Raw genomic sequence first — 21,974 nt, 5'->3', positions numbered from 1 at the left:
ATAAAATAAAATAATATAAAATAAAATAAATAAATAAAAGGACAAAGACTATGGAGTTTACAGAAGAAGAAATAAATATAACACCCAGTATCATACGGAAAGATGTTCAGCCTCACTGGTGAGCAGGGATACAAATCAACACGATACATGGTTATTATTTTGTTTAACCACAGTGGCAACAATTAAAATGATTCATAATATCCAGTTCCAATTGACGCAGGAAAATAAGAACCCTCATGCACTATTTTTTAAAAGATTTTATTTATTAGAGAGACAAAGAGAAAGCGCGAGAGAGCATGAGATAGAGGAGGGGCAGAGAGAGAAAGAAGCAGACTCCCCAGGGAGCAGTGAGCCTGACATGGGGCTCCATCCCAGGACCTGGCGACCATGAGCTGAGCTGAAGGCAGATGCTTAACCCACTGCCACCCAGGCGCCCCAGTATATCAGCATTTTCCATATGCGTCCCCTTTGACCTAGCACCTCCTATTCTAGGAATGTGGGAAATGTGGGAAAGCAATGGGGAAAGGAAGATGGATGTAAATGGGGAGATCAGAAGCAGGTCGAACCCAACAACAGGAGCTGGCACCCCACAGGAATGGACTGGAACCCATGATGGTTTTCCCTGCTTCCGATCTTGCCCATGTCGGTGTCCTGCAGAAGTCAGAGCCCTTTGTCACAGAACGAAACACAGCTGCTTGGTCCAGGAGCCGGAGAAGCTGATGAAGGATCTGGGGGAAGAGGTCCAGCTGCGGGGTCACCTCCAAGGAGGTAAGTCAGCAGATCACCAGTGATGTGCATGAACTAGAATATGTCTGCTTTCTTTCTACCCTCCAAATATCCACTATGGCCCACTCTAAAGGATGTGTAGTTCAGCACAGCCAAGCTGAAGGTTACACATTGGACATCCGAGTGGATACATGTCCATGCATCATTGTTTGTGCTGGGAAAAAATCAGAAACTGTAGTGATCATTGTTAAGGGAAGGGTCGATAAAGTTACGGGACACATATACCCCGGAGTAGCATGCTGCTACACACCAGGCAGATGTCTGACGTGAATGAAATTAACAACACTAAATGTCGGCAAGGATGGGTAGTAATTAGCACTCCCATACATTGTTTTTGGAAGTGTAACATGGTACAGCCACTTTGGAAAACAGTGTGGTATTTTCTTACAAAACTAAACATGCGCCTACCCTAGAAGCCAGCAGTTTTAAGGTATTTACTCAAACGCAGTAAGAAGTAATGTGCAGTGATCTTCCTGGGTCTCAGGCGTTCGCTCCTGTTTCTGCCTGTTCACTCCTAGCCGGTGACACCCAAGCCAGCTCCGACTTCCTCCTCATCTCCGGAGGTGCCAGGTGCAGGGCTCCATCCCAAAGAAGGTGCTGGAAGCGCTGATGGATCTCATCAATGAGGCCCCTGGATCTGAAGCTGCCGTGGTGTAAACCATTTGCACGATTGGCTCGCTGGTGCTGGTCACCAGGAGCTCCCACAGCCTCGGCTCCTATGAGACCACCGCAGCCCAGCAGTGGTATGAACCTCACCGTATCATTCAAAACATGAACATGAACAGTGAAGACCTTGTTACACTAAGGGCTGCAGATAATGTGAATACCCTGGCACTGGTATTTCAAGCTGCAAATCAAGAAAAGGTTTTGGATTTTGAAATGAAGTTGATGGCTTTTTATTTATTTATTTTTTCTTTGAGAGAGAGAGAAAGCATGAGGGGCAGGAGGCTGGGAGAGGGACTGAGCAAGAAGCAGGCTCCGCGCTGACCAGGAACCCCAAGGCAGGGATGGATCCTATGAGCTCTGATCCTATGACCCCTGGGTCACCCCAGCTGAAAACGGATGCTTAACCCACTGAGCCACCCAGGCACCCCTGAAATGAAGTTGATGGCTTTAGATGTGGAACACCCTGGAATTCAAGAACAGGCCATAGCTAGCTGTGCAGTAAAGAGGCCGTCAGGTGAATTTGCACTTATTTGTCCAGATCTCAGTCATATTGGAGATGCTGTTGTGATTTCCTGTGCAAGAGAGGGAAGGAAATTTTCTGCAAGTGGAGTATTAGGAAATGGAAATATCACATTGTCACAAGTAATGTCGGTAAAGAAGAGGAAGCTGTTACCATAGAGATGAGCGAGCCATTAGGGCTAAATTTCGCCTTGATAACCGAACTTTTTTAGGAAAGCCACTCCACTCTCTCCTATAGGAACACTCAGTATGTGCGCAGATGGATCCCTTGTGTAGGGTATAAACTTGCTGATATTGGACATTTAAAGTACTATTTGGCTTCCAAGATCGAGGATGAATTGGGAACTTAGGCATTCTTAAAATCCAAGAAGATAAAATTAAGGTATTTGAGACTGGCTTCCAAGATACCAACATGTACTTAAGTCTCTTCTGTCATTTCATTTGTACCTCTGAGTACATGTGTAGATATTTTCTGTAAATAACTTATTTTTCCTCTATTCTCTACAGTTTGCTTAAAGAATAAAGTCCAGGGGCGCCTGGGTGGCTCAGTGGGTTAAGCCTATGCCTTCGCCTAGGTCATGATCTCAGGATCCTGGGATCCAGCCCTGCATTGGGCTCTCTGCTCAGCAGGGAAACTGCTTCCTTTTTTCTCTCTGCCTGCCTCTCTGCCTACTTGTGATCTCTGTCTGTCAAATAAGTAAATAAAATCTTAAAAAAAAAAAAAGAATAAAGTCCAAAGTCAAATCTGATCTTGTTAACCTAGAAATATATCTGCCTTACCTAGAAATACTTACTATTTTCAAAGCAAAACTCTAAATACTGGTTTTTAAAAAAGATTTTATTTATTCATTTGAGAGAGAGAGAGAATGAGGGAGAGAGCGAAAACCAGTTGGAGGAGGGGGTAGGGCAGAAGGAGACGGAGAAGCTGGATCCCTGTTGATCAGGGAGCCCTAGATGGGGCTCGATCCTAGGACCCCAGGATCAAGACTTGAACCGAAGGCATATGCTTGACCAACTGAGCTACCCAGGTGCTCCTCTAAATGCCGTCTTAAGACTTTTCCAATTTATTTTTTTTTTAAGATTTATTCATTTATTTGAGAGAGAAAGTGGGGGGGGGGCAGAGGGAGAGGGTGAGAATCTCAAGCAGACTCCCCACTGAGCACAGAGCCCATCATGGGGCTCAATCTTATGACCCTGAGATCATGACCTGAAATCAAGAGTTAGATGCTCAACCAACTGAGCCACCCAGGCACCCCAGAATATTTTTTAAGTAAAAGCTTTTGAATTTCAAACAGCAAAAAAAAAAAGTTATGTGCATAGAAAGACTTGTACAAAAATGTGAATAGCAGCTCTATTCATAATAGCCATAACCCGGAGACAGATCAAAGGTCCATCAATAGGAGAATAGATATAAAAACTCTAGTATATTCATACAGTGGAATACTAATCGATGATGTTAGGGAATCAGTTCCTACTACATGCAACAATATGGACAAATCTTAAAAAATATTATGCGAAGTGAAATAACCTTTACCCAAAAGAGCACACACTTTATAATTCCACTTATATGAAATTCTAGAACAGGTAAAACTAAACTTTGGTGGAATTAAAATGGAAGAACAGTTGCCTCTGGAAGATTAGGGGCAGCAATCGACCCAGAAAGGGGCAGGGGGATCCTGCTAGGGTGATGATAATGTTCTATGTCTTTATAGAAGTTTTGATTACACAAATGTATGAAATCTTAAAATCTCAGCATAAGTAGACTTAAGATTAGTACATTTCATTGTATGTAAATTTTACCTCGAATGAAAATGCATACAAACATTAAACTCATTATTTGTATGTATAATGATTTTTTTTAGGAGGAGGTGTATTGATGCCTGCAATTTACTTTAGAACCTATCAAGGGGCACATGGGTGGCTGAGTCAGTTGAGCATCTGACTCTTGATCTCGGCTTGGGTTGTGATCTCAGGGTCATGGTATCAAGCCCTGTGTTGGTCTTCACACTCAGCATGGAGACTGCTTGAAATTCTTTCTCCCTCTCTCTCCCTCTGCTTTTTCCTCCGTCTGCCGGCCCCCACCATTGGCATTTGCTCTTGCTCTCTCTCAAACAAACAAACAAACAAACAAACAAACAAACAAATAAAATCTTGGGGGGGAAAAAAAAAGAACCCATCCAAAAGGAAAATGAATGGGTGAAGGAAGAGAGGGATGGATAGACGTACAAATACGAGACAAAGCAAATCTAGTAAAATGTTAATGGTAGGGTCTATGTGGTGAATACATGGGCATTCACTGTAAAGTTCCTTCAACTTTGTTTTAGGGTTGAAGTTTTTATAATAAGGACACCTGAGTGGTAGCTCAGTGGGCTAAGTGTCTGCCTTTGGCTCAGGTCATGATCCCAGGGTCCTGGGATCAAGCTCCACATCATACTCTCCACTCAGTGGGAAGCCTGTTTCTCCCTCTCCCTCTGCCTGCTTCTCCCCCTGCTTGTGCTCTCTCTCTTTTTCTCTGTCCAATAAATAAAACCTTAAAAAAAAAAAAAAAGGAATCATCTTGTTAACAAAAAAGGATAATTTTTATAATAAAATAATAAAAAAAGAATGAGGTTGATTTTGTGTGAACTAACAGAAAGAGATATCCAAAACATACTGTTAAAAACAAGCCTCAGGGGAAAAGTATAGTATGATATCATGGACATGAAACAACTAAGCAAAACAAAAACCTTACTTCTGCAAATAGATTTTTAGAGGATACATATTAAACTGTTAACAGTGGTAACCTTTAGGGTAGAAAGTATGATGAGAGGTTTGGTGTCTTTTTTTTTTTTTAACATTTTATTTATTTATTTGACAGAAGGAGAAAAAGAGCAAGTAGGCAGAGAGGCAGGCCGAGGGAGAGGGGGAAGCAGGCTCCCCACTGAGCAGGGAGCACGATGCGGGGCTCGATTCCAGGACCCCGGGATCATGACCTGAGCCGAAGGCAGATGCTTAACCGACTAAGCCACCCATGTGCCCCGAGAGGTGTGGTGTCTTAACTTGGTTCCCCAGAAAGCAAAACCTAGCTTATGTGCTAACACTTTTGGGGATAGTGCAGTTCTAGGGAAACAAGAATGAAGAGCAAAGGAGAATAGAGCAGGGAAGGGAGACCGTAAAAATGTGGATGCATTACTGAACTGGTCCAGGTTTCTAGCAAGCACCAATGATTGTTTGGTCTCAAGGGAGGTCATCAGAAATCCTGTATGAACCTACTGCATCCCCCAGCTGTCCATGGTGAGGAGGAGGGGAGAAGGATTTATCTGCTGGTTGCTCTATCTTACTAGACAGAGTGTACCTCAAAAGGCATCAACTCCCCCAAGTTTCTGGGACCAGCCTGGCCAGCCCAGTCGGCAAGCATGAGTGTTGAGTGAGTCTTGTGGAATATCTTGTCTCAGCAGCAACCGTGAAGCCCCAAAGGTAGTTCTGAGGCTCAAGGAAAGAATGAGTTGTGCTTGTGAGCAATGTTGGGGGCCGGGAGTAGACCCCCACAGGAGGACCTACTGGAAAAACCAGTGGAGCACGAAGACAATATTGCCTCTGCCTTAGGAGCATGACAGGCCTCCCCCCTGCAGCCTAAAGGAATGTACTTACTACCAGGCAATCCTTTTGGGGGAGCGTTCAATAACAGTAAGAGAAAAGACCACTGAGCAAATCTGGGGAAATGCATAATCCAGGTCTAGCACAAGTGATCTTGGTAAGTGAGGACTTTGACATTTAACCGAGTGTACTTCTGCACTGCTTCAATCTTTTATAAGACTGTATTTATGTATTGCTTGTGTAATTAAACAAGACCAATAAAATCAGGGCACAGGGGGCTCAGGTGATTAGGCGTCCGACTCTTGATTTTGGTTCAGGTCATGATCTCGGGGTTGTGAGACTGAGCCCCAAGGTGAGCTCTGCACTGGGCATGGAGCCTGCTTGGGATTCTCTCTCTCCCTCTTCCCCCACCCACCCCCTCACTTGAGTGCTCTCTCTTTCAAAAAACAAACAAACAAACAAACAATAAAATCAAAATGTGATCATCTCTATGAAACATGTTGTAGCCAATATAGTAAGAAGATAAACGGAATGAATTATGGAAACTCTAGCCTAATATTACACAAACCAATAAGCTTAAGTAAGATTTTTTTTTTAAAGATTTTATTTATTATTTGAGAGAGAGACACACAGTGAGAGAGGGAACACAAGCAGGGGGAGTGGGAGAGGGAGAAGCAGGCTTCCCACTGAGCAGGGAGCCTTATGAGGGGCTTGATCCCAGGACCCTGGGACCATGACCTGAGCTGAAGGCAGTTGCTTAACAACTGAGCTACCCAGGCACCCCAAGATTTTTTTTTAAGTAGGTTCCACGTCCAGTGTGGAACTCATGACCCTGAGATCAAGACCTGAGCTGATGACGAGAATAAGATATCTAACTGACTGAGCCACCCAGGCACCCCTAAGTAAGATATTATTTTAGGTAAAGCAATACATTAAATGAAACAAAGTGAGATTTAATTTTTATTTCCTTTGTACATAGTATCTAAAATTAATTCAAAGATTGAGGGGCCCCTGGGTGGCTCAGAGGATTAAGCCTCTGCCTTCGGTTGAGGTCATGAACTCAGGGTCCTGGGATCGAGCCCCACATCAGGCTCTCTGCTCGGCGGGGAGCGTGCTTCCCCCTCTCTCTCTCTCTGCCTGCCTCTCTGCCTACTTGTGATCTCTCTCTCTCTCTGTCAAATAAATAAATAAAATCTTTAAAAAAAAATTAATTCAAAGATTGGAAAACAGTTCACTGCAATGATGTGTTTTGAATTGTAGCATGGAGCGAATCGATGGTCACTGGAATAACAGGTATACAAAGTGCAGGTTTCTGTTGCTGGGATGAGGGTCAGATAGTTACATTTGTTAAAGAGCTGGTAAAGTGTCCCAGGAATCTGACCCATCTTGTTGTGCTCTTAGCTCTCTGCGGGTCTGCTCTCCCTGGTCACCAGGAGCCTTACAGCCATTTCCTCTTCATTAAATTTTGAAGTTTTTCTCATTTAAATTTCTCAGATAACACATGATCCTCCTACTTAGTTACAGGTTTTGGTGATTAAAACATTCGTGTATTCCTGAGGGCCATCTGGGAGTCTCAATCAGTTAAGTGTCTGACTCCTGATTGTGGCTTGGGTCATGGTCTCAGGGTTGTAAGACTGAGCCCTGGGCTGGGCTCCAAGCTCAATGGGGAGTCTGCTTGAGATTCTCCCCCTCTCCCTCTCTCAGATAAATAAGTAAATAAAATTTTTCTGTCTCTCTCTCTCTCTCTCTCTCTCTTTTTTAAGATTTTTTTATTTGAGCAACAGAGAGTGAGTGACACAGAGAGAGAATACAAGCTGGAGGACGGGCATAGGGAGAGGGAGAAGCAGGACCCCTGCCCAGCAGGGGGCCTGATGCGGAATTCCATCCCAAGACCCCCGGATCACGACCTGAGCCAAAGCAGACACTTAACTGACAGAGCCACCCAGGCACCCATAAGTAAATAAAATCCTTAAAAAAACAAAAAAACAAAAGAAAAGAAACAAAAAAAACCCACATTCACTTATTCCTCAAATGTAGCAATTCATCACATTATTGTCACTTAGCTCTGGATCTTCCCTTCTTTGCCCTTTTTTGTGAAATGAGCAGGACCCTGTATACAAGTCTTCTTTGGCGGCTGGAGCAGTGTCAGTCCTTGTCAACAGACGGTACTGGAGGGACATTGTGGTAGCTGATGTCCGGGCTCTGGTTCCAGTTTACCTTTATTCTTGATCCTGCCCCACGGGAGTGGTGCTCCCTTTCCAGCAAGTTGTACTGGTCTCCTGGGGTGTGGTCTCTGACCCTCCAGTCCAGACCTGTGGCACCGCAGTGAACCGATCATCCAGTGGGCTGCAGACGCATCCTTGCCAAAGTCCGCTAAACCTCAGTCTTGGCAGGGATGGGGAGAGATGGGGCAGCATTGAAAATATGCTCCTTGCTGCAGTATTGTTGTTCAACCCTAGATGTGATAGGTGCTCCTTTGTTTGTTGTTTTTGCCATTTGTTATTCCTGTTTTCTTTGAGGTTCTCTTTTACCCTTTTAGTAGATAATCCCCCGTGATAGTTAATTTTATGTTTCTAATCAACATAGAGGATATTTTTGGAGAAGAGTAACATTTAAATTGGCGAACTTTGGGTAAAGCAGATTACTCCCCATGTAATGGAAATGGGGCTTATCCAATCAATCGAACAACAAAAAGACTGGTCTCTCTGAGTAACAGGAACTTCAGCCCCAGACTGCCTTTGCGCTGGAAATGGAACATTGGCTTTTATGAGTCTCGAACTTCCTCCTTCTTCTCTTTTCTTTTCTTTCTTTCTTTCTTCCTTCCTTCCTTCCTTCCTTTCTTTCTTTTTTAAAAAATTTTATTTATTTATTTGAGAGAGAGAGAGAGAGAGCACAAATGTGAGCCAGGGGAGGGGCAGAAGGGGAGAAGCAGGTTCCCCGCAGAGCAGGAAGCTCACGCAGGACTTGATCCCAGGAACCCAGGACCATGACCTGAGGTAAAGGCAGATTCTTCTTTTTTTTTTTTTTTTAAGATTTTATTTATTTATTTGACAGACAGAGATCACAGGTAGGCGGAGAGAGAGGAAGGGAAGCAGGCTCCCGGCTGAGCAGAGAGCCCGATGCGGGGCTCGATCCCAGGACCCTGAGATCATGACCTGAGCCGTAGGTAGAGGCTTTAATCCACTGAGCCACCCAGGCGCCCTGCAAAGGCAGATTCTTAACCAACTGAGCCACCCGGATGCCCCAGGTCTCAAACCTTCTGACCCAAAGTGCAGGTTTGGACTTGCTAATCTTCATAATCACGTAAGCCAATTCCTTATAATAAATCTTTTTATATAAGATATTTATACCTATATAATCTTATATAGATCCTATATATAGATATATATCTCTTTCACTAGTTAATAATTCTTTATACTGAAGTTTCCATGTTTAAATTCATGTTGTGGTTTCTGTCTCTTGATCCGACACTGATCAATATCAGCAGTGTACATGACATAGGGCACATACATGAAGGTAATCATAGTAAAATAAGATAAAGTAACTTCTCTCAGTAGTTGAAAGAAATGGACAAAGTTATGAAAACATTTCATAAGAACTATGATGGAGGGACACCTGGGTGGCTCAGTCAGTTAAGTGTCTGCCTTCGGCTCAGGTCATGATCCCAGGGTTCTGGGATTGAGCCTCACATCGTCTCCTGCTCCCTCTACTTGTGCTGTCTCGCTCTGCCAAACAAATAAATAAAATCTTTAAAAAAAATAAAAAAAAAAGGACTATGATGGACATGTTTGTTTAGAGCCACGCAGAAGCAGAGAGGAAGGAACACCTGCCCCCCCCCCTCCGGGGATGTCATAAGGCTTCACGGAATGAGTAATATCCAAACTGAACCTTGAGGGAACGCAGTTTTCCAGGCAAATGAAGGTGGAGAGTAGTATAATCCAGAAGGAGGGGAGCGTCCGGAGGCAAGAGGAAGCACATCACATATTGGGGAGTGTAAGTGTGGAAGCTCCCTAAGGCTGGAGAACAGGAGGCAGGAGAGACTGGTAGGAACATGAACAATATTGTGAGTCTTTTTAAGTAGTTTGCCTTTACAGCTCCAGGCAAAAGAGTTTTACCCTAGTTCCGGACCAAGACACCCACCGCAGATGATACTCATATTCATAACCGTTCCATACCTGTGCCAGGTTTTTGCCAAAATGCCCCTCCCCTAATTCGAGGCTGTAATGAAGCATCTGTAATTTCTAGCTGCTGCAGCCAGAAATGGAACTTCGGTCGCTCATTACCGTCACAGCACAGATCCGCAGGCTGCGTGTGACACAAAATTCCCGGCTCTAACCCCAGCTTTTTCTCTTTCATTTAAGACAATGCGTACGTTCCCCTCTGCCTTCTGCAACTGCTCTGATCCATTTACCAAGCAATCCAAAGGATGGACAACTTTGAGGAGGGCCCGGAGAAATAAACATCTTTTCAACAGGTTCAGGCTGTAGGACAGAGAGCAAAAAGCCAGATTGGCAGACTAATGTGGGGACAATGCCAAGTCCTGCTGGGGGATTATAGGTGGGGGGTGAGCTGACGACAGCACATAGGCATTCTCTTGGCCAGCCTCTCCTGCAGATACCCCAGGTTAAGGAATTACAGGCTGGGAGACCACCTCATCCCCATGCTGATTCTTCCCTGAGAGTGGAAAGGTAAATGCTCAGAAGGGCTGCTGATGCACAGTGACAGCGAAGGGGAATGAGTCAGACTAGTTTTGTGGTGCCAGGCACTCCCTTCCCTGGGGCTCCTCCCCTCTCTCTCCTTCAACTCATTTTGACTCCATGAGTCATTTTTGCTGAGGTAACAACCAACCTCAAAACCTGTGGGGCTTACAGCAGAGGCTGGTGAACTTTTTCTGCAAAGGGCCAGGTAGTAAATATTTGGGGCTTTGTGGAACATACGGTCTCTGTTATGGACACTCAGCTCTGTTCTTAGAGCAAGAAAGCAGCCGTAGACAATACGTACACAAATGAGTGTGGCCACGTTCTGACAAAACTTTATGAATACTAAAACTTGAACTTCATATACTTTTTATGACACAAATCTTGTTCTTCTTTTTTTAAATATATTTTTAAGATTTATTTTATTTATTTGACAGAGAGAGAGAGAGATCACAAACAGACAGAGCAATAGGTAGGGAGAGAGGGGGAGGCAGGCTTCCTGCTAAGCAGAGAGCCAGATGCAGGGCTCGATCCCAGGACCCTGAGATCATGACCTGAGCCGAAGGCAGAGGCTTAACCCACTGAGCCACCTAGGTGCCCCCTTGTTCTTCTTTTGATTATGTGTTTATTGAGATATACTCGACATAGGCCCTTGTATTATATTAGTTTCAGGTGTACAATATAATGATCTGTTATTTGTATATCTTACAAAATGATGAACACAGTAAGTCTAACAGTAAGTCTGTTACCTCACAGTTACAATTTTTCTTCCTTGTGCTGGGAACTTTCAAGATCTACTTTCTCAGCAACTTTCAGATACACAGTATAATATGAATTATAGTTGCCACACATACACTACATCCTCATGACTTATTTATTTTGTAACTGGAAGTTTGTAACCTTTGACCCCCTTCACCCATTTGCCCCCGCCCCCCAACCTCTGGCAACTACCAATATGTTCTCTGTATCCATGAATTTATTTTGTTTTGTTTAGAATCCACATATAGGTGAGGTCATATAGTATTTGTCTTTCTCTGACTTATTTCATTTGACATTATGTGCTCAGAGTCCATCCATATTGTTACAAATGCAAAACCTCCTTCTTTTTATGGCTGACTCATACTCCAGGTGTGTACATATATATTCATATATGTATACCTATATACATATATACACACATATATATGCATACATATACACGTGTATATGTATATATATATATGTATATATATATATATATGTATATATCCCACATTTTCTTTATCTGCTCATCCATAAATGAACACTTAGGTTGCTCCCATGCCTTGGCTATTGTAGATAATGCTGTAGTGACCATGGGAATGCATTTGTCCCTTCAAGTTACTGTATTCGTTTTCTTTGGAAAAACACCCTAAAGTAGAATTGCTGGATCATATGGTAGGTCTATTTTTAATTTTTTAAGAAAAACTCTACTGTTTTCCATAATGGCTGTACCAGTTTACATCCCCACCAACTGTGCACAAACTTTCCCTGTCCTCCACATCCTCACCAACACCTGTTTTCTTGTCTGATAACCACCATTCCAACAGAGGGGAGGCGATATCTCCCTGTGATTTTGATTTGCATTCTCCTGATGATGAGTGATGTTGAACACCTTTTCATGGATTTGGCCACCTATATGTTTTTTTCTGGAAAAATATATATTCAGGTCCTCTTCCCATTTTTTAATCGCATTGTTTTGTTTTGTTTTGCTCTTGGGTTGTATGAATTCTTTATTTATTTTGAATACTAATCCCTTATCAGATATATGCTTTGCAAATATTTTCTCCCATTCTGTAGGTTGTCTTTATTTATTTGTTTCTTTGTTTCTAAAGATTTAATTTATTTATTTGACAGAGAGAGAGAGAGGACAAGCAGGGGGAGTAGCAGGCAGTGGGAGAGGGAGAAGCTGCCTCCCTGCTGAGCAGGGAGCTCAATGCTGGGCTGAATCCCAGGGCTCTGGGATCATGACCTGAGCAGAAGGCAGACCCTTAACCATCTGAGCCACCCAGGTGTCCCAAGATTGCCTTTATTTTGTGAAGATGTTCTATGCTATGCAGAAGCTTTTTAGTTTGATGTCGTCCCACTTGTTTACTTTTGCTTTTTTTAAATTTTTTTTAATTTTTAAAGATTTTATTTATTTATTTGACAGAGAGAGAGATCACAAGTAGGCAGAGAGGCAGACAGAGAGAGAAGGAAGCAGGCTCCCTGCTGAGCAGAGAGCCCGATACAGGACTCGATCCCAGGACCCTGGGATCATGACCTGAGCTGAAGGCAGAGGCTTAACCCACTGAGCCACCCAGGTGCCCTACTTTTGCTTTTGTTACCTTTGCTTATGGTGTCAAATCCAAAAAAGTCATTGCCAAGTCCCATGTCAAGGAGATTACAGCCTATATTTTCAGCTTGAAGTTTTATGGTTTCAGGTCTTATATTTAAGTTTTAATCCACTTTGAGTTAATTTTTGTGTATGGTATAAGATAATGGTCCATTTTCATTCTTTTGCATGGGGCTGTCTAGTTTCCCCTACATGATTTATTGAAGAGACCATCCTCTTATTATACACACTTGGCTCCTTTGGTGTCAGTTATTTGACCCTCTATGTGTGTTTTGATTACTCTTCAACCTTTCAAAGGTGAAAAAAATTTCTTTCTTTCTTTTTAAAGATTTTACTTATTTATTTGACAGACAGAGATCACCAGTAGGCAGAGAGGCAGGCAGAGAGAGAGGGGAAGCCGGCTCCCTGCTGAGCAGAGAGCCCGACATGGGGCTTGATCCCAGGACTGATCCCAGGACTCTGGGATCACGATCTGAGCCGAAGGCAGGTCCCAGGTACCCCTGAAAACAATTTCTTATTCTTACGGGCCTTATAGAAAGAGCCAGTGGATTGGGTTTTGGCCCATGGACTGCAATTTGCCAACCATTGGTTTACAACAACCAACATCTATTCTTTGCTATCCTTACATGTTGGTGAAGGCAGGTCAGATTCTGTGGCCCAAAGCACCTCACCCTGGGACCTACGTTGGGCTATAGAAGCAGCCCCTCCCTGAGTCACACTATTCATGCAGCAGAGAGGAAGAACAAGCATTGCAAACACAGGATAAAAACGCATGATGCCTAATCAAACTCCTGCTCAGAATTGGCGTGCTGTCCCCGCTCATGGGGACAGCTCCGTGGGTCCAAGCCGGTCACAAAACCAAACAAGATAGTGGGACAGGGAACTGCTCTCTGTCTCCAGAGAAGCATTGGAAATCACACAGCAGGGGGGCCTGGGTGGCTCAGTGGGTTAAGCGTCTGCCTTCAGCTCCAGCCGTGATCTCCAGGTCGTGGGACTGAATCCCTTAGCAGGCTCCTTGCTCAGCGGGGTGTCTGTTTCTCCCTCCCTCTCTGCCTGCTGCTCCCCCAGCATATGCTCTCTCTCTCTGATAAATAAATAAAATATTTAAAAAAATTAAAAATAAATTAAAAAAGAAAAAAAAAAAGAAATCACAAAGCAGCTGGAGATGACATGTATTCCTCTCAGAGTGAAAGAAGGTAAGAGCGGGAAAGGCTAAAACAACACACCAGCATGCACCAGTACCCATTCCCAGTATGTATTAGGACAATAGTGGTCAAAATGTGGCTCAAGGACTGATGTCCCTGGTCTTTCATAAGTGCAGAAAGTGCAAGTGAATAAAAATTACAGAGGTTTCTTTTTTTTTTTTTTTAAAGATTTTATTTATTTATTTGACAGACATCATAAGTAGACAGAGAGGCAGGCAGAGGGGGAGGGAAGAAGTCACCTTGCTGAGCAGAGAGCCCGACACGGGGCTCGATCCCAGGACCCTGGGATCACGACCTGAGCCGAAGGCAGAGGCTTAATCCACTGAGTCTCCCAGGAGCCCAAAAAGTTTTATATAATAAATATGCCTGTAACAGATTGGGAACAAAAACAATCTGGTTCTTCACCACAGGTCGAGAAGAACTTCGTCAGCAGACATTATAGCCAATACTTTCAGGGGATGTGAGTTCATGGGAGAAACAACAAATGGAACCAAACAGACACACATGTACACAAAATCACACATATAACCTAAGAATTAGTGAAATAGAAAAATCAGAAATTTAAAGTAAGGGTGATCAAAATACTTAGAGAACAGATTATATAACATCTGGGTAATGAGAAATCACAAAAAAGAACCAAGAAGGACTACTAGGATTGAAAATGCAAAGAACACAAGAGATAGAATAAATAGAAGGATAGATATGGTTAAAGAAAAATCACTAAATTTCAAGATCATATTGAGGAGCTTTCCCATAACATAGCAAGAAAGGACAAAAAGATAAAGTATACAAAAAGAAGTTGAGAGACACAGAGGACAGGAATAAAAATGCCAAAATCTGGGAATTTAGGGGTTCCAGAAGGCAGGTGAAAAAAAAAAAAAGCACAGAGAGGAATAAATTATATTTTGAATAGTGAAGGTAACCTTCCCAGAATTTAAGAAGGATTAAAGGTCTTAGATTTAAAGGACCCATCGAATGCCAAATAGGATCATTAAGAAAAAATCCACACTGAGACACATTATAGCAAAATGTAAGACTGTCAGGGGGCCTAGGTGGCTCAGTGGGGTAAGTCTCTGCCTTTGACTCAGGTCATGATCTCGGGGTCCTGGGATCGAGCCCCGTGTCGGGCTCTCTGCTCAGCAAGGAGCCTGCTTCCCTCCCCCTCTGCCTGCCTCTCTGCCTACTTGTGATCTCTCTCTCTGTGTCAAATAAATAAATAAAATCTTTTTAAAAAATGTAAGACTGTCAATGTAAAATGTAAGAATATCAAAGACAGAGAAAATCGTAAGGAAATTATAAGGAAATTCTATGGGAATCATGCTACTTAACAACAACACTGGAAGCAAGGTAAGGATAGAACAATATGTTTTAAAGTAGCAAAGAAAGAGAACTTTGGTTCTAGAATTTTTTATATCCCATCAAATTCTCATTCAAATGCTAGAGGATAATACAGGTATTCTCCTGTACACAAAGCCTTGGAAGCTTGTTTGCCCCATAAACACTGAGAACAATCTTGAAGAAAGTAATCAAGATGAGACACAAATCCAGGAGATGCTCTAGACTGGAGAAATAACAGTTCAAATGCTTTGGGACCCCTGCCTGGCCCATTTGGTAGAGCCTGTGACTGAATCCTAGGACCTTTAGTTTAAGCTCCACACTGGGTGTAGAACTTACTTGGGGAAAAAAAAAAAAAAAAAAAAGGAGGGGCCCCTGGGTGGCTCAGTCATTAAGCATCCGCCTTTGGCTCAGGGCATGATCCCAGGGTCCTGGGATGGAGCCCTGCACTCAGCTCCCTGCTTGTCGGGAAGCCTGCTTCTCCCTCTCTCACTCCTCCTGCTTGTGTTCCCTCTCTCGCTGTGTCTCTGTCAAATAAATAAATAAAATCTTAAAAAAATAAAGTGTTCAAATGTTTCGGTAAATTTTATCTTTGTCTTTAAAGAAAAGGGCTTGTATCAAATAAGATGAAAAGCAAACACACATCTATAACAAATAATATCAATACTGGAGGGAGAAGGAGAAAAAGAGACATGAGTGTGTGCTTAAGGGGAAAAAATAGATATTGGTACATTTAATTGTTTTTAAGAGTAAAAACCCATGAAATATAAGTAATGAATTAAGAACAACCACAATGTGGGGTACCTGGGTGGCTCAGATGGTTAAGTGTCTGCCTTCAGCTCAGGTCATGATCTCCAGGTCCTGGGATTGAGCCCCATGTTGGGCTCCCAGCTCAGGGGGGAGCCTGCTTCTCCCTCTGCCTGCCTCTCCCCCTGCTTATGCTCTCTCTGTCTCTCTCTCAAATGAATGAATAAAACCTAAAAAAAAAAAAAAAAAAAAAGAACCACAATGTGAATAAAAGACAAATATATAGGGGTGCCTGGGTGGTTCAATGGGTTAATTAAGCCTCTGCCTTCAGCTCAGGTCATGATCTCAGGGTCCTGGGATCAAGCCCCGCATTGGGCGCTCTGCTCAGCAGGGAGCCTGCTTCCCCCTCTCTCTGCCTGCCTCTCTGCTTACTTGTGATCTCTCCCTCTGTGTCAAATAAATAAATAAAATTTTTTAAAAAGGACAAATACATAGTTTTTATTTTATTTTAAAAATATTTTATTTATTTATTTGATTTAGAGAGCCAATGGGGAGGGGGAGGGAGAGAGAAAGAATCTCAGGCAGACTGTGTTAAGCACAGAGCCTGACATGAGGCTCAATCCCACCACCCTGAGATCATGACCTGAGCCATACCAAGAGTCAGATGCTTAATCGACTGAGCCACCCTGATGCCCCCAAATATATAATGTTTAAATCAGTCAAAGAAAACTCAATCTAGGGTGCCTGGGTGGCTCAGTCAGTTAAGTGTTAGCCTTTGGCTCAGGTCATGATCCCTGGCCTTCCTGCTCTGCAGGGATCTGCTTCTCCCTCTGGCTCCTCCCCTAACTTGTTCTCTTGCTCTCTCTCTCTCTCAAATAAGTAAAAAAAAAATTTAAAAAAAGAAAGAAAACTTAGTCTAGGCAACAGACTAAAGAGAAGAATAGAACAATAGTATAAAACGAATAAACTATGAAGCAAATGTAAAATAATATGACAAAAATAAATCCTAATTTAACGATCAATACAATGATGTAATTGAATTAAATTCAAAACTAAAAGGCCAAGATTCTCAAACTAGTTTTTTAAAAATCCAACAATTTATCACAGTGTACACTTAAAACTAAAAGAAATAGGACAGAAAAATAGGATAGAAAAAGCTGTGTCAGTCATATGTAAATCAAAAGACTCCAGAAAGTAGTAACCCTAATATGTAATAAAATAGGATTTAAGATTTTAAAAAAGTCATAAAAGACAAAAAATATTGTGGAACTTAACACAGGAAGTGGAGGAAGGAAATTATAAATGCCAGCTATTGTCTGTGACCAGTTTTAGAAACAAGGACTGTATTAGCTATGCATTTTCTTTCTTGATTACAGAATATCATATTATGACTTAATTGATAAGACATGACTATTTCTCAGAGTCAGACAGTGATGTCCTTCTTTATGAATCATTGGGTAGTCTCTTCCACAGAGTGAGAATTTTTTTTCTGTGATAGTAGAATTATATTAGGTGGGAACATTTTCTGACTATTGTTTTTTTTTTAAGATTTTTTCTTACTTATTTATTTATTTGACAGACAGAGATCACAAGTAGGCAGAGAGAGAGGAGGATGCAGGCTCCCTGCTGAGCAGAGAACCCAATGCGGGCTCAATGCCAGGACCCTGGGATCATGACCTGAGCCGAAGGCAGAGGCTTTAACCCACTGAGCCACCCAGGTGCCCCTGTGACTATTGTTTTTTGAAATTTAAGTATGGTAAATTTGTACAGATAACTAGTATACAAAATGATGGACTGTGGCATATACTGTGTATTGGCTCATTTAACACAGTGCCCAATCCCCGTTTTGTGTGTCTTCTTATACTGCATAGGCTGGATAGCTAAAAACTATTTTTTTCCCAGACTCCCCTGGAGCCATTTTTCAAGCAGATGCATCCACATGAGACTGGAGTTAGGGAAATGAGAAATGCGAGGCGAAAGTCATGCCTGTTGATACATCAGCTTTTCTTGCAAGCACAGTTTGAAGGCACTAGTTTTTCTGGGAAGCTTGGCAGAGATTTCAGCATCTATTCCTAAGGTCACAGTATTAGGTGACAGCAATACCTATGTGGTGCGGTTGGGAGTTTCTCGTGGCTGCTGTTGTCCTGAACTTTCAGCATCTAAGCATGATTCTCTGGTCCACCTGGATACTCACAAGCCATCTCTCTTTCTTCCTTAGTAAGAGAATGTTTTATTATTCATAGTATTACCCCATATTGCGACTGTATTTCTCAGATTCTCTTGCAGCTAGATGTGACCATGTGACTAAGTTCTGACCAATGGGATGTAAATAGAAGTGCAATATGGTATTTCCAGCAATTTTTCTTAAGAGACAGCATGGGCATGGCCTTTACCTATTCTTCCCCCATTCTCTGTCCATCTGTTTTTTTGTTTTGTTTTGTTTTTTATAGCTTTTATTTATTTATTTGTCAGAGAGACACACAGCGAGAGAAGGAACACAGGCAGGGGGAGTAGGAGAATGAGAGGCAGCCTTCCCACCAAGTAGGGAGCCTGATGTGGAGCTTGATCCCAGGACTCTGGGATCATGACCATCAGCCGAAGGCAGATGCTTAATGATAGAAATGCCCCTATCCTTCTGCTTTGACTGTAGAGTTGGTGGTCCATTTTAAAATGGGAGCATGAGGGCTACATGCTAGTTATGGTGGAAAAGAGAGTTGGCAACAGTCCTGGTTCCTTGACGACTTCATAGACTCGTGCTTCTGTACTAGCCTTGAATCATCTACCTCCAGGTTTTTTATGTAGGAGAAAAATAAACTGATAACTTGTTGAAGCCATTGTTATTTTAGATTTTCTGTCACTTTCAGCCAAATCTAATTCAATGAATCAATGACCAATAAACCATCATCCCAATTTAGAAAATATACACCCTTCCCTTTCTGACCATTGATCTCTGGTTCACATTTCGGGATTAGCTTAAAATTTCATATTTTTCAGTCTCTGATTATGCTAATGCACATCTTACAATAACTCCTAAGGGTGTAGTTCATTTAAATGCAGCTCCTTTAAAAAAAAAAAAGATTTTATTTTTTTATTTTTGTGAGAGAGAGAGAAGAGAGCACAAGCAGGAGGAGGGGCAGAGGGAGAAGCACACTCCCAGCTGAGCAGGGAGCGTGATGTGGGGCTTGATCCCAGTACCCTAGGATCATGACCTGAGCTGAAGGCAGACACTTAATGACTGGGCCACCCAGGTACCCCTTAAATACAGCTCCTTAAAGACAGTTCCTCTTGATCTGAAGATCTATCAACTAAAGACAAGTTATCTGCTTCACACTTACCCAACAGGCAATGGTGGTACATATAGGATAATCACTATAGACATCGCTCTTCAAAAAGGATAGAGATGCTGGCACAAATGAGGCACTGGTCCATAGCAATTCTGAAATCCATCTGGACAAATGTTGGAACTTCCTTGATTAGGACTCAAGGCCTGGGGAGAATCATCCATGGCTCTTGCTTCTGCCCTCAGTCATCCTTCTTTTTGCATAGAAAATAGTCCACATTTGCAACTGTGTAGTTTCCACAGATTGCATTTTACCAGTAGAACTTTGGGGGTCAGAAGATATCTTTTCACTTTGTATTGCCTCCGATCCTTTCAGTCCAACTGGGCAGTGTTCCTCTGGACATTTCTTAAAAATGTGGGACTCTTGGGGCGCCTGGGTGGCTCAGTGGGTTAAGCCGCTGCCTTCGGCTCAGGTCATGATCTCAGGGTCCTGGGATCAAGTCCCGTGTCAGGCTCTCTGCTTGGCGGGGAGCCTGCTTCCCTCTCTCACTCTCTCTGCCTGCCTCTCCATCTTCTTGTGATCTCTCTCTGTCAAATAAATAATAAAATTTTTTTTAAAAATGTGGGACTCTTGTGAACCTTCTTGAGGTTCACTCCATTAGACAAAAGGTATCTTCACAAAGCTCTTCAAGACAAATTCTTCTATAACCTTGAGCTTCTTTGAGGAACAACGAATGCCCTTAAGCTTTCTTTTTTTTTTTAATATTTATTTATTTGAGAGAGAGAGAAAGAGAGAGAGAGCATGAGTTGGGGGAGGGGCAGAGGGAGAAGCAGACTCCCTTCTGAGCAGGGAGACCAACGTGGGGCTCTATCCCAGGATCCCAAGTTCACGACCTGAGCCGAAGGCAGCCACTTAACCGACTGAGCCACCCAGCTGTCCCTGCTCTTAAGCTTCTTAGAATTCTACTATTTGAATGAGGATTCATAAGTCATAACCTTAAATCTTTGGAGGACTTTTTATCTAAATGAACAGTACTCTGAGGCAACACCTTCCATCTTTCTTAGGTCTTGACAAAGGATTTTTACAGCTACTCTCTTCACTTCACCTTTGGACTGTGTTTTCCTGGCATTGTCCTGGATTTAATCTTTGCTCAGAAGTCATGTCTTAATTTTTACATCATTTGCCACCTGGGAGGCTAGAATTTTCAAAACCAGAAATTTCTGGCATCCTTTTGTCTAATAGTCCTTCCTTTACTTATCTCTGTCCTTTCCAATTTTATTACAAGTTGCGAGAAGAGACCAGGCAGCTCCTTCCACATTTTTGCATGGAAATCTCCTTAGCTGGATCACCTGATTTATTAGGTCTATTTTCCACTTTTCACCTTATTGCAGGCAATAGTGTTACTCAATTTCTTCCAATACATAACAAAGACCCCTTTCTTTCAGTGTCCAATACAATTTTTGTGATTTCTCCTTTAGGCCCTCCCTACAGCTTCCTCAAAGGTCATAAGGAGTATACTGTTTTTCAAAAGTCTCAAGTTTCACTAACAGTCTCCTCAGAGTCCTTCCACCTTCCATGGCTTAGTTCCAGAGTCACATGTCCAGGTTTTTGCCATGGTAGCACTTCTAGGTACCCCAACTTGTAGAAGTTATCTGTTGCTGCGTAACAAGTTGCCCCCACAACTTAATGACTTAAAAGAACAAATATGAATGACCTCACAAGATTTCTGAGGGTCAGGAATCTGGAAAAAGTTTAGTTGGTTGGTTCTGGCTCTGGGTCTCTCAGGAGGTTTCACTCAAGCTGTTAGATGGGACTGTAGTCAGCTGAAGGCTTGTCTGGGGCTGGAGGATCCATTCCAAGGTGGCACACTCTCATGGCTGTTGGCAGAAAGCTTCAGTTCCTCTCCACGTGGCTGGCTGAGGATACTGGTTTCTTTCAGAACAGCAGACCCAAGACAGGGAAAGAACAGTAGGAAGTTGCTTTGCCTCTTATCACCAAGACTCTGAAATCCCACACTGGAATTTCTGCTTCATTCCATTCTTTAGAAGCGGTCACTAAGTCCAGCTCACACTCAGGCAGAGGGGCTCTGGGGTCAACCTCTTGTAGAGAACAGTGTCAAAGAATACGTAGGCATGTAAAAACTACCACGCGTATCCATGTTCTTCTCCTTGCCCTCTACTCCAATGGGGATAGTGGAATTTTCACTTTTCCTGTCTAAGGACTGTTTCTTTGAGATTTTGATCCCCTTCTCCCTCAATTGCAGAAATTCAGCCACTATTAATTATTCCTCCTGTATATTTAATCTTTCCCTCTTATCTTCATGTTTTTCTTCAGCATTTATTTTTAAGTCTTTACCCATATCCCCTTCTAGCTAATACTATCTCTCTTTGTTTTAGGACCTGTCTCCAAATTCTCTGACATTCTTCCCATTAAGAGATAGCAGCTCTGAGGCGCCTGGGTGGCTCAGTGGGTTAAAGGGTCCTGGGATCAAGCCCCGCATCAGGCTCTCTGCTCAGCAGGGTGCCTGCTTCCCTTCCCCCCTCTCTCTCTCTCTCTGCCTGCTTCTCTGCCTACTTGTGATCTCTCTCTCTGTCAAATAAATAAATAAAATCTATAAAAAAAAAAAAGAGAGAGAGAGCAGCTCTGTCCCCTTCTGCTTGAATCTTGGTAGGTTATAACTACTTATGCCAACGGGATAGGGCAAGTGGGGTGCCATAACTTCTGTTGATAGGTATGAAAGATCACACAGCTCCTTCCTAGTTCTCTTGGATACTCCCTCTTGGCGCGCCCTCTTGTGAGGACTCTCCCT

At 42.7% G+C, this 21,974-nt stretch overlaps 1 pseudogene; it reads left to right on the top strand.

The window, feature by feature from the left end:
• The first annotated feature begins 640 nt into the window (after nt 1–640).
• Nucleotides 641–2,321, top strand: LOC116568228 (annotated as a pseudogene).
• The last annotated feature ends 19,653 nt before the right edge of the window (nt 2,322–21,974 follow it).

The sequence above is a fragment of the Mustela erminea genome, chromosome 10 (genome assembly GCF_009829155.1).
Source record: "Mustela erminea isolate mMusErm1 chromosome 10, mMusErm1.Pri, whole genome shotgun sequence".
NCBI lineage: Eukaryota > Metazoa > Chordata > Mammalia > Carnivora > Mustelidae > Mustela > Mustela erminea.
The sequence above is the reverse complement of the archived record's forward strand: the minus strand, read 5'-3'. Positions and strand labels throughout refer to the sequence as shown.